The sequence below is a fragment of the Peromyscus maniculatus genome, chromosome 14 (assembly GCF_049852395.1).
Source record: "Peromyscus maniculatus bairdii isolate BWxNUB_F1_BW_parent chromosome 14, HU_Pman_BW_mat_3.1, whole genome shotgun sequence".
Lineage (NCBI taxonomy): Eukaryota > Metazoa > Chordata > Mammalia > Rodentia > Cricetidae > Peromyscus > Peromyscus maniculatus.
In genome coordinates, this window is record NC_134865.1 from 70863526 (window position 1) to 70874880 (window position 11355).

The following is an 11355-nucleotide window of genomic DNA, read 5'->3' on the forward strand; positions in this document are numbered from 1 at the left end:
TGTCGCGGTGAATGGCCTTGGAAGGTTTGGCTGGTTTTCCAGGGCTCCACACACGCCTTCCTTGAAGCGCAGGTGGGAGGAGGCAGGAGGCCTTAAACAGCCTACCCATGAAAAGCTTTATTCAGCGCAATTCAATAACTGAAAGTCAGCCACAATCATTTCCATCCACTGCTGTGGCCGACAATTCTGTGCTCTCTACTAGTTTCATCTTTTAGAGGAAATGCTTTCTTTAAAAAAATGGTTGGAAGCGCTGTGGCTTCCTCAAACACTGATTATTTTAATCATGATCTCCAGCCCCAGGCAGGCAGTAGGAAGAGGGCAGACACAATGGCAGTGATGGAGTGTGGAGTAGGAGCCCTGTGTCCTTTCTTCTTCTGGATCCCCCAGCTGTGCAGCCCCCCGAGGATCCATGCGGAGAGATTGGCTGTGTCCCTCCCAAGCACTATCCCACGACTGACAGCTCGCCCAGGTCTGCTGATGTCTCCCTACCCTGGGCTCAGCATGCACGCATGCACGCATGCACTTCTTGCAAACACCAAGGGTGGGGCTTGGAAGATGGCTCAGCGGGGACCAGCGCTTGCCTAAGATCCTACCTGGTGCTAAATATAAAACAGAAATCAATTCCTAGAACCCACTCTCGAAAAGTTGTCTCTGACTACGCATGCACAGCTGCCATGACACACATCACACACAATAATAATAATAATAATAATAATGATAAAATTTAAAAACACAAAGTAGAACTGAAGGGGATTTCCCTGTCCAGCACACCTAGAAGTCCTAACACCAGTTGCATCTGGAACACAAGGGGGCACTGAGCACCATCTCCATACCGCTGTTCCAGAACATTCTCATAGTAGAGCAGATAATTGAGTCTATTTGATGATATTCAAATATCATCTGTGTGTTATCATTTGACTCAACACTCCTGAGTCTGCCAAGCCGATGTACACAGCTTGGCAAACCTTCCCTTCCCAAGTGACATTACATGAGCTATCTCTACCCCTGATAGAACAACACTGACAGACACCGAATCCAGGTCTTCTAGCAAGTTGACAGTGGACCGTCTTGGACATGTCCACATGGCATTCCTATAACTTATAAAGGAGGCCTTCGTGTGTGCCTCCTTAAAAAACAGCCTTTCGCGTCTCTCATCATCATCGGGCTCAGGACTTTTCATATAGTGACTGGTCAGACCCTTTCTCTGGGTTCCTAGTAGTTTCTCAGGGTGTGTTGCAAAACATAATTAATTCCTACCTTTTTCCCTCCTCACCCTGAGAACAAGGGTCCTCAAAAATTGTCAAGGCAAAAGTTCTCTTTGGCTGAGCCGACACAGGACCCTAAAGGCAGGGCTCTCGGGCCTCCTTAGGAGAATATTTGGGGGCATTTAAAAAGCAGTGGATTTGCAACTATGCTGGCAGAGTTCTGGGGTCTAGGTCTAGGGCTGCTGCCTAGAGGGTGGTCCCCACCTCTGGGTTCCTGCTTCCTCTACAGTAGCTAGCTCTGCTTTGTTTGATTCCATTAAATAGGAGGGCCTTGCCTACAATTCTACTTGGCACTAAATATAAAACAGAAATGATCTACAAAAATGTGTGTGGCCCATTCCAATAAGTAGTTCTCTTATGGGGGGGGGTCTATGTTCTTACAGCCTATAAAGAGGCTTGTCCTTCCCCCCACCTTTCCAGAATTTGGAATATCCATAAACTGAAGCAATTAAACACAGGCACGAGGCAATTAAACACATGCATATCCAATGTCAAAAAATGAAATAAATAACCCTTTCACATAGTTAATGCTTTCAAAGCTACGATGTGTTTCTCTCTCAAGTGCCCTTCACAAACCCACCCCTCACTTGGGCTCTCTGCTGTCAGTGAGGCTGGCACACACCTGACATGTGTTCTTCATGAACCATTTCCCCTCATCAGAAGGAAAGTACAGCTCGCTCTCCCCCGCACCCCCCTCTCCTTTACCTCTCTGCACTAATCCAAAATTAAGACTGGCATTTGGTTGGTATTCTGGAACCACTGTTAAAAATTTGGCACAGCCATCAAAAAAATGCCAGCTTCAGTGGTCATGTGAGCGACTTTCTGTCAACTGAAAATGAATTAGGACTTTATTGAACATCTTGTTAATTTGTATTGGTGAAATAAGCTTTACATGACAGTGTAAGGATTAATTTTTCTAATTCTAAAGTCAAAAAAGAAAATCCACAGGCGCGCCAACAATATGAAGCGAATTCATCCAACAGCTCCAAAGTCACTTTGAGCTGTTCTGAGCAAACTTCGGGGCAGGCTGTGGAGAATGGAGGTAAATTCTAGAAACCAACAAGTCTCAATTCATTTCCTTCGGTTTGTAAAAACAAGTACCTGACAAGTTTCCTGCCAATGGCCGTTTGCCGTACTTGCAGATAAGAAAGTTCTCAACAGGAAATCCTTTGCTGAGAGAGACCAGTTGTGCCCTTCACCTAAACTTGCTATCCTGGAACACTAAATATTTGATAACATGGGGTCGTGAAACACACCCCAAGTCAAATGAGAGACACTACATGGCTCTAAGCTGTTTGCTACAGCATCGATGCAGGATATTAAATAAACACTAAAACATATTTAGGAGCTCCTCTGTTTTCTGCCCCCTCCTTGAGGCAACCAGTTGAGGAAAAACAAGGGAGATGTGATGTCCTTTTAGAAGGCCCAAACTGTATATTTAAGTAAGTTTTAAAACTGTTTTAAGAAAAGCCAGTGTAGTGTTAGATATACCAGGTACAGAGGGAAGTTACTTCTAAACAAATACAAAGAACTTAAAATTTAGGGGTCTGGGGCTTGAGAGATGGCTCAGCAGTTAAGAGCACTGAATGTTCTTCCAGAGGACCCGGGTTCAATTCCTAGCACTAACATGGCATTCCACAGCAGTCTGTAACTCCAAGTTCTGACACCCTCACACAGACATACATGCAGGCAAAACACCAATATACATAAAATAAAAATAAAGTATTTTTTTTTTTAAATGTAGGAGTCTGGAGAGATGGCTCAGTAGTTAAGAGGTCTCTTTCAGGGGACCTGAGTTCCATCCCCAGCGCCCAGGTCAGGTGGCTCACAACAGTCTGTAACTCCACCTCCAGAGGATCCCTCTGGTCTCGCTAGGCATGGGCACATGAATGTCCTTACCTACATGCAGACAACACATACATCTACACATAATTAATAATAATAAAAATAAATCTTTTTTAAAAACCTTACAGTTTAAAGATTGCCACTGACAAGATGGGTCCAAGTCTAGCAAATGCGTTGATTTTTTATATTGACAAGTTTTAGTGAAGAGTGTCAGAGTCAAAATTTAGGAGAAGCATGCTTGGCTATTTTCCACTTAGCAACTAAATGAAACAGGGGGTTAGTTGAGGGGGTGGGGAGGGGAAAGAGGGGGAGGGGGTTAAACTTTTCTCCTTGGTATCCCTCTCCATGAGTAAGGAAGGTACAGCTGATGTAGGTGGCCGGTGACTTGGGGTGGGGGTGCAGCTAAAAGAGCCTCAAAATGAAAGCCCCATTCTCCATTCACAGGAGAGGAAACGTTTCAAAGTCAACCGGGCAGTCATATTTGCAGGCTGGAAGCAGTCCCCATTCCACTTAGGAGTTCTTCCTCTCCCTGCTCAGCTACCAAGAACACCCCGCCCTTTGCTCCCCAGAGCCCAGGCGGTCTGCCTGTTTCTGCTCAGGCAGCCAGAGAGAACCTGTCCAAAATACCACAGACCTTCAGGTCAGATGCCTCAGCTCAACCTGGAACCCGCCTGCCAGCAGGAAAAGGCTTCATTATACCTTCCCCCAGATGATCCTCCCTCCATAGGCAGCATTCTGGTCTCTAAGAAGACTTGTTCTAACAGCAGATACACACATCTGAGAGTAAACACAACACACAATTCCACAATTAATGGCTCAAATGTATTCTTTCCAGCCTTCCCCTTGCACAACTCAGAGGTTGCAAAATGCTAAGTAAGCATGAATGCACATCCTGGCTTTCAGGCTTTCCCCTGAACTATTTTCAATAAAAATACAGTTATGAAATCCAGGACCTGAGAGCAATTTGGTTGATGTTGTAAAATGACCTTGGTTTGACAGGCATGGTCTCAGGTTTCAACAGATGTTGTGGGAAGGCTCACAGAAGCCAGCATGCTCTCCGAGCATCTGTGGTGACATGCAGGGGTCTTTGTTTTTTAAGTGTGGTCATGGTAGTAAATGCATGGGCGGTGGGGGTGGGGGGGTGACACTTCTCAGTTTCTATGACAACCGTGTCTCCATTCCTGGGTTACTAGACACCATCTACTTCCTGTGTCTAAATTTTTAAACCAATCAGAAAAGTGTTTATACAGTTAACAACTTCTGGAACCCAGCTTCTTTAATGAGCCACTTTAAGGCTCCAATGAAGATGTCCACAGGGGTCAAGCTCTGTCTTAAGAGTGATCCCATTTCATTGTGCTCACTAATTCAGTCTTCTGTGGAAAACAAAAACAAAAACAACCACCCATTTTCTTGGATGTGAATGTATTCTGCTCAAAGCAGACGCCACGATTTCTTGCAATAGTGTGCAAGCTGATCACGATTGCTTGCTCCTCATTGTCTGTTTTCTCTTTCACTGTCTAAAGACAGATTTAGCTCGAGAAACATGCTAATTTGCAAAGCACTTAAATTATCAAAGTAATGATACAGTTAAGCATCCATCTGCTGGTGTTGCTATTTAAATGCTCAGATGAAAAAAATTAGGAAAAATTAATACCAAGTTGAACAACTTTGCATTCTACAACTTAAGAACAGAAATCATTGAGACTGTATTGTGAAGTCCCGCATCTATCAGTGCGAGCTAGAAGCTGACATCTGCAAAGAAATTTGTCACCAAAATGGCCTACTTTATCTGGATAGAAACAACAACAAAAAAATTAAACATAAAGACACCCAGATCGAGCCAGATGCACCCAGATCAAAAAAAGCAACCTTGCGGAAACCCATGCACGAGACGGCAGATCAGAAATTAAGGCAAGGTCTTAAAAGAAGGTTTCGGGTGACTGTTTTCGTAAGTCTCCCGCTAACTGACCAATCAGTGTGAGTTAGAGCGGGCTCCAGACATCCGTGCCGTCTGCAGGGCTCTGTACCCTCAGAGCTGCTCCCCCTGGCTAAGGCAGAGCTGGCGATCAATGAAAAAACAGGGAACAAAAGGGAAATACTGATGTCTTCCTCAGCTCAGAAAGCCATTCCCCTTTTCCTCAATGAGCCAGTAGCACCCAGCCTACGACAGCGCCACGGGGGAGCTTCCACCAGCCGGGTCCAGTCCTTTCCCAGCTAGCAGTTTCGTCTTCGCAATCATGTGTCCCGACGCTAGCACAACCTGGTGACGGAAGGCTCCCGGAGCCCAACCAATTGAAACTAATAAATTAAATAAATTAATAACCCCCACGATTAAAAGCTCCCAAGAAAGACCGCGCTCCCCTTCCCCAAATGTCATTCCCAGACTATAAACAAAGCATGAAAAATAGTCTCCCCGGCTAGGAATCTGGGTTTTTCTCCTCAAAGCAACGTATTTCTCCAAAACCAGAAACATTCCTGCTTCCTTCACCGGATACTCCGGTTTGTCCATGTCACACCGGGATATGCAGCTCCGGTATTTGAAAAAGAGGTTTAAATTGCCCATAGATCCGACACTCTTGCTTATAATTGATAGCAAAACAGTTACAGCGATGCTGTAACTCTGCCCCAGTCAAACTCCACATTTACCACGTTAGTTCCTTGAAAATACAAGTCATGCCTGGGGACCCCTCCAAAGCCGCCTTCCTCCGAAGTCATTAACAGAATTACATCAATTATTCGGTAATTTTTATAAATATCCATTGTCTGCGATTTTTTAAAATAAAAATGTAAAACCAGCTATCTACAAATTCCAGGAGGAAAAAACTTTTCTTTCTTTTTCTTTCTTTCTTTCTTTTCTTCCTTTCTTTTTTTTTTTTTTTTTTTAATGAACTTACTTTTGAGACAAAAACTAATGAAAATAAGCAACTCGCCATCCCCGGATCTTTCCCGTTCTGAGCTGCATGCTATAAATCAATCCGAAACTAGGTGCACAGATGGGGGCGAACACCTTTAAGATAAAAAGCCAAGGGTGCCCCCCAAATGCGGGCAGCCTGGGCAGCGAGGCTCGGGGTGACAATGCTACCCGGGGCAGAGGCTCGCTAGGCAGCCAGCGAGCCGCATTTTCGTTACCTTCGATCGCCTGCCCCCCCGCTGCTTCTCGCGGCCGCATTGGGGGGCTGCGGCGGCGCTGGACTCGCGGGGGGCCCCGCCGCCGGGTCGCGCCGTCTCCCAGCCGAGCTGCACCGACCGCGGCCGGAACACCCGGCTCCAGCGCCCGGCGCCCGCCCGGGGTCGGCGGCTCGGCTCCCACCCGGGCCCGGAGTCCTGCTGGGTCCTAGCGCTCGCCGTCCGGGCCTCAGCCCGCTCTGCAGCCTGCACGTACTGTGGGGCGGCCGGGGAAGGGGGGGGGGAGCCCCGGGAAAGCACGGGCGGGAAAGCCGAGCCGCCGCCGTGGGTGCGGAGAGAGCGGAGCTCAGTGCCAAAGCCTGGGTGTGCAAAGAAAGACGCTGGCTTCAGCCGAACTCCCAGAAGGCAGATGCTAGAATCTGCAGCCCGAGCGGAAAACACAAGCGTGGTCGGGGAGGTTTGCTCCGTGCACCTGTGGTCTAGAGTGCGCTCACAGAAGGTAAGAGACATCGCGGGATCCTCGGAGATTTCAGAATATAGGGGGAAAGTGGACAGTTCGTGTGCTTGAAACCAGTTTTCCCCAACCTTTTCCCCGTTAACACTTTTTTTTTTTTTTTTTTTTTTTTGCATTTTGCCTTCTCTGGCTTTATAATTTCTGTTTTAAATAACAAAGCCCCATATGGCTCACCACGTAGTCATCTGATTTTCAAAAGACCTCCAAAATTACATCAAAATATGCACTCATGTATCTCCTAAGAAATCAACAAGAGAGAATTAATGGTGGCATATGGTGTGCCTCGTAGAGAAAACTTAATTACAAATTAAAACAAATGCGAAAATTCACAAATCCCATAAACCAAAAGTAAATTATGATTCTAGATTGATTCACAGATCAGCTCATGTGCCGTCAGGGGGACTGTAAAAAGTCTAGGTTTCTTTCTCAACAGGAGAAAGCTGTTTGCTTGCATGAGTCCACCATACCCCTGTTCCCAGCCCCGCCCCCACCCCACCTCCACCCCACCCCCACTTCCACCCTCCGGGCTCTCTGGTAACCTTTTGGTTCTGCATTTACTGTGGCACACCTGGACGGTAACTTAAATCTTGCAGGTGCTCCTTGAAGACAATCCCATTAGCTCCTAATTCACGATAACAGCGCCTTAGTTGGGAAAACCTGTTTGAAAGGTTTGGCAACTGAACGTATTCCTTCCGTCTTGGTCGATACCACCCAGTTAGAAGGTCATGATTCTGTCCAGACTGCTAATAGCAATGGTGACGGAGTTTTACACCAAGAAGAAAATTAAAACCGTGCCTTCTGACTTCTATTTTCAGAGCAGAAAAACATCCTTTTGAAAATGACTGTTGCCCTCACCTTTCCAATGGTGGCTAGCTAAATGTAATGGAAGATTTTAAAACCTCATTAACTGAACACCACAGGCACCTTTTCTCATGCCTACTGTTGTAACATGGTACGTCCGTCCATCTTCCAAGTACTTCTGTGACCTTTACCATACCTCCAACAGAAAGCACGTAATTCCCAGCTTCCAAAGAAATACAGTGGAAGGTCAGGAAAGGACTGGTCCAAAGCCACCCAGCTGCTGAGCAGTGCAGCTGGAATGGGAGCCTCAGATCTCCCATACCTCCAGCAAGTCCTGTTCTTCCGAGCATACCATCTGCCTCTATCAACTACTTCTCTGCAAAGTACTATGGGAATGCAGGAAGGTCTCTGGCATCCTCCTTTCTTACCTGTGGCAAAGCCCCAGTCCATAGGACGGCCACATGAAGATGCTTGAAAATAGTTTAGTCTCTGCTGAGAAATTTTGCCGGCAGGACCTGTGCTGTCCAGATTTCCCTCCTGGGGCTTCCAGCTCTGGGCTGTGCCGTGCCACGGTCACCCATGTGCACTGCTTTGCTCTGCGTCAGGGACAGAACTGACTCCACTTTACACACAGGGCGCACATGTCTTCAGTGGAAATCGATCACTTTCTGGTGTCCCCTCTGAAAGGCTTAGTAAACCCCAAGAAGTCAAGTATCTTAGCTAGAAGATGAATCATCAGTGTGATTCAGGATGTCCCCAGGCAGACCTAATGGCACCTGGAGTCCAATGGGCCCTCGGGGAGTCACTTCTCAGCTCTCCTGCACCTGTGAGGAAGTCAGCAGCCAGCGCTGTCCTGCTGTCTTGGCCTTCCGCTTCCTCCTCCTCTCTGTCACATCTCAAGATGGGTCCCAACCTGTTGCTAGCCAGGTGAAGGGCTGAGAGACATCAGGCCTAATATACAGGAATATCAAAGAGTGAGTAAGTACATTTTCAAGGAAGGGGCCAGTCAGGGCAGGGGTATGGGAAGGTATTGTACCTTCCTGGTGAACTGCTTGGAAGGATTTGTGTAAAGTTCCATTTGCTCCCTTCGTGGAAACACTCTAATGACTACAGTTATACCATCCGTGTGGCCTTGAGACGGTGTGAACACTTGGATCCAAGTCACCTTAGCACAGGCAGGGAACGGTGCGATGCCACAAAGCAGCCCCGTTACTAAGCAAAGCGCAAGGCTGAAGCGTACCAAGGAGGGGTGTCGGTGATAAAGAAATGGCCATTCATTCATTCCCAGATTCATTCATTCATCCAGTTGTGACTGGACCAAGCTTTGAGCCAGTGGTTACTGTAGGCTGTGGGAATGAAAATAATCTTGTTCTGGTTCGCCTCTCCGTTGCTGTGATAAAACGCTAGCCAGAAACAGCTTGTGGAAGAGTTTTTCATTTCATCTTACCATTTCCAGGTCCTCATCCATCGCTGAGAGAAGTCAGGCAGGAACCTGGAGGCAGGAACAGAAGCTGAGTCCGCAGAGGGACACGACTTACTGGCTTGCTTTTCCTCTGGCTCACTCAGTTTATGTATGTATGTATGTATGTATGTATGTATGTATATGGCCAGACCTACATGCTCAGGGATGGCGTTGCCCATCCCACATCAATCAGCTGTTTAAAAACACGCCCCACAGATATGCCCACAGACCATTCTAATGGAGGCAATTCTCCAGTTGAGGGTCCCTCTTCCCGGGTGATTCTGGTTTGTGTCAAGTTGCCAAAAGCCAAACAACACAGATGTCCTTAAAGCAAACAACTCCAGTGGTTACACCGCTGTGCAGCTACATCATGTCCTTCGTGCCCTGCGTTGAGCACCAGCTGTCCCCGACGTGGGGACAGTTGTCTTCTGGGCCATCCTCAGACGTATTCTTCTCTGAGTTGCTGAAGCTGCTTTTGCCCCATGTAGGTGTCGCAGAATCCCGGATCAGCTGGCTGCTGGCTGGGTATGGCCAAGAAAGGAGACAAAAGGGAAGGTGGAGAATGGCAGGAAGGGACGGGCCAGACAATGTCATCACCCACCTCTTGGCTGATGGCATCACTGGTGGGCGGCGCCTCGCTGAATCTTCTCCGGTGACCTCAGGCCCTGAGTGCAAACACTGACACTTCCTGTGAACGGTTCGGCCCGGAGACGTGGTTAGCTTTCTGCTGGGATTAATCCCTGAGTGACTTCGTCATGGTGCATAGAAAAGTGGAGAGTGGAAAGTCCGCTGGAGGGGACATTCAAGCATGGCCAAGCCGTGGAGGGTCAGAGGCCGACCGAAGAGAGACATTGTCGCATGAGGAATTGCTGTAAATTCTAGGCCTGGGTCCCTAGAGCACTGAAGGTGATTTCGGTCTCTACACGACCAACCCCTTTATGTCCCGACCAACCCCTTTATGTCCCGTAAGCCCCTGCCCAGAGTCCCTTCCCCAGTGTCTCCTGTTTCTCCGGATCCTGCTCTGTTTCCCCTCTCTCTTTGCCCTGATCACTTTCTAACACCTTTGATCTACAATCTTTATAATCCACTGTCTCTTCTACGCACAGCAGTAGAAGTTCCACGGTGCCAGGAATCTTTGCTTTTTTTTTTTTTTTTCCACTGAGACTTGTCAAGAACATAAAAGTGTCTGAGCTGGCTCTGGTGGCTAATGCCTTTAATCCTAGCACATGGAAGGTCAAGGCAGCAGAATTGATGAGAATTTGAGGCCAGCCTGGGCTACAGAGACCCTGTCTTGAAACAAAAACAAACAAAATAAAAAAGTGTCTGATCTATAGTAAGTGCTCATTTTTTTTTCAAACAAATGAATGAGGAACTGGGGGGTATACTTTAGTAGGTAGTTTGCTGGCCTAGCATGCAGGAGACCCCAAATTAGATTCCCAACATTACATAAATTGGGTATGGTAGCACACATCTGTGATCTTAAAGATCAAAAATTCAGGGTCATCCTAGGCTACATAGCCAAAGATCCTGTGTCAAAAAAAAAAATTAAATGAATGAATAAAGTTAAAAAATAAGAAGGCATTTGCACTAGTTCAGGGTTCTCCAGAGCAACAGAACCTATAGGTGTAGGCGGAGTTTTCTGCTGGGACCAATAGTCAGCTTGGTCCCACCAGCCAGCTTCCAAATAACCACAAAGAGACTTCTTATTCATTATACATGTTCGGTTGATAGCTTAGGCTTGTTACTAACCAGCTCTTACATCTTAAATTAACCCATATTTCTTATCTACACTCTACCGCATGGTGGTCCCTTTTTTCATCAGGGCATGTTCATCTCCTGCTTCCTCTATGTCTGGCTGGCGACTCCGTGTTACTCCTCCCTTCTTCCCAGCATCCTTTCATTTTGGCTGTCCCTGCCTACTTCTTCCTGCCTAGCTATTGGGTGGTCAGCTCTTTTATTAAACCAATGAGAAGGCGCCTTGGCAAAGACGCATCTTCACAGAGTACAAAGAGATTATTCCGTAACATATAAGATGGAAGAAGAGAGAAGAAGGAGGAGGAAGGAGGGAAGGGAGGTTGGTTAAGATTTATTCTAAGAATTTAGCTATGCCAGACAGGTGTGGTGACATATGCCTTTAATCCTAGCACCGGAAGGCTGAGGCAGGTAGATCTCTGTGAGCTCAAGGACAGCCACATCTCCATAGTGAGGCTCTGTCATAAAACAAAACAAAATGTGGTTTTGCAGCTTTGGAGGCTGATCTATCTCAGCAAGATGCAGAGCCAGCAGAGCTAACGGCACAGTTCTAGGGCATAAAGGGTGCTGAGCTTTGTAGAGATTTTCCT

The 11355-nt window shown here is 46.9% G+C and overlaps 1 protein-coding gene and 1 long non-coding RNA gene across 9 annotated transcripts in view; one reads left to right on the forward strand and one right to left on the reverse strand.

Annotated features, from left to right (window-relative positions):
- Window positions 1–6369, reverse strand: part of Foxn3 (forkhead box N3) — a 389572-nt gene extending 383203 nt beyond the window's left edge. For 3 of the 8 annotated variants that reach the window (XM_076551214.1, XM_016005407.3, XM_016005408.3), the window contains exon 1: window positions 6240–6276. The gene's annotated coding sequence lies outside the window, so the exon portion shown is untranslated. Of the gene's footprint in view, window positions 1–6239 lie in introns of all 8 variants that reach the window. The other 5 variants (XM_042261033.2, XM_076551210.1, XM_016005406.3 and 2 more) reach the window with 3 other exon arrangements.
- Window positions 6370–6417: 48 nt separating this feature from the next.
- LOC121822450 (uncharacterized) lies at window positions 6418–10346 on the forward strand. The gene is made up of 3 exons (XR_013044461.1): window positions 6418–6735; window positions 9008–9122; window positions 9502–10346. It is a non-coding gene; the product is annotated as an uncharacterized LOC121822450 (long non-coding RNA).
- Window positions 10347–11355: the final 1009 nt, after the last annotated feature.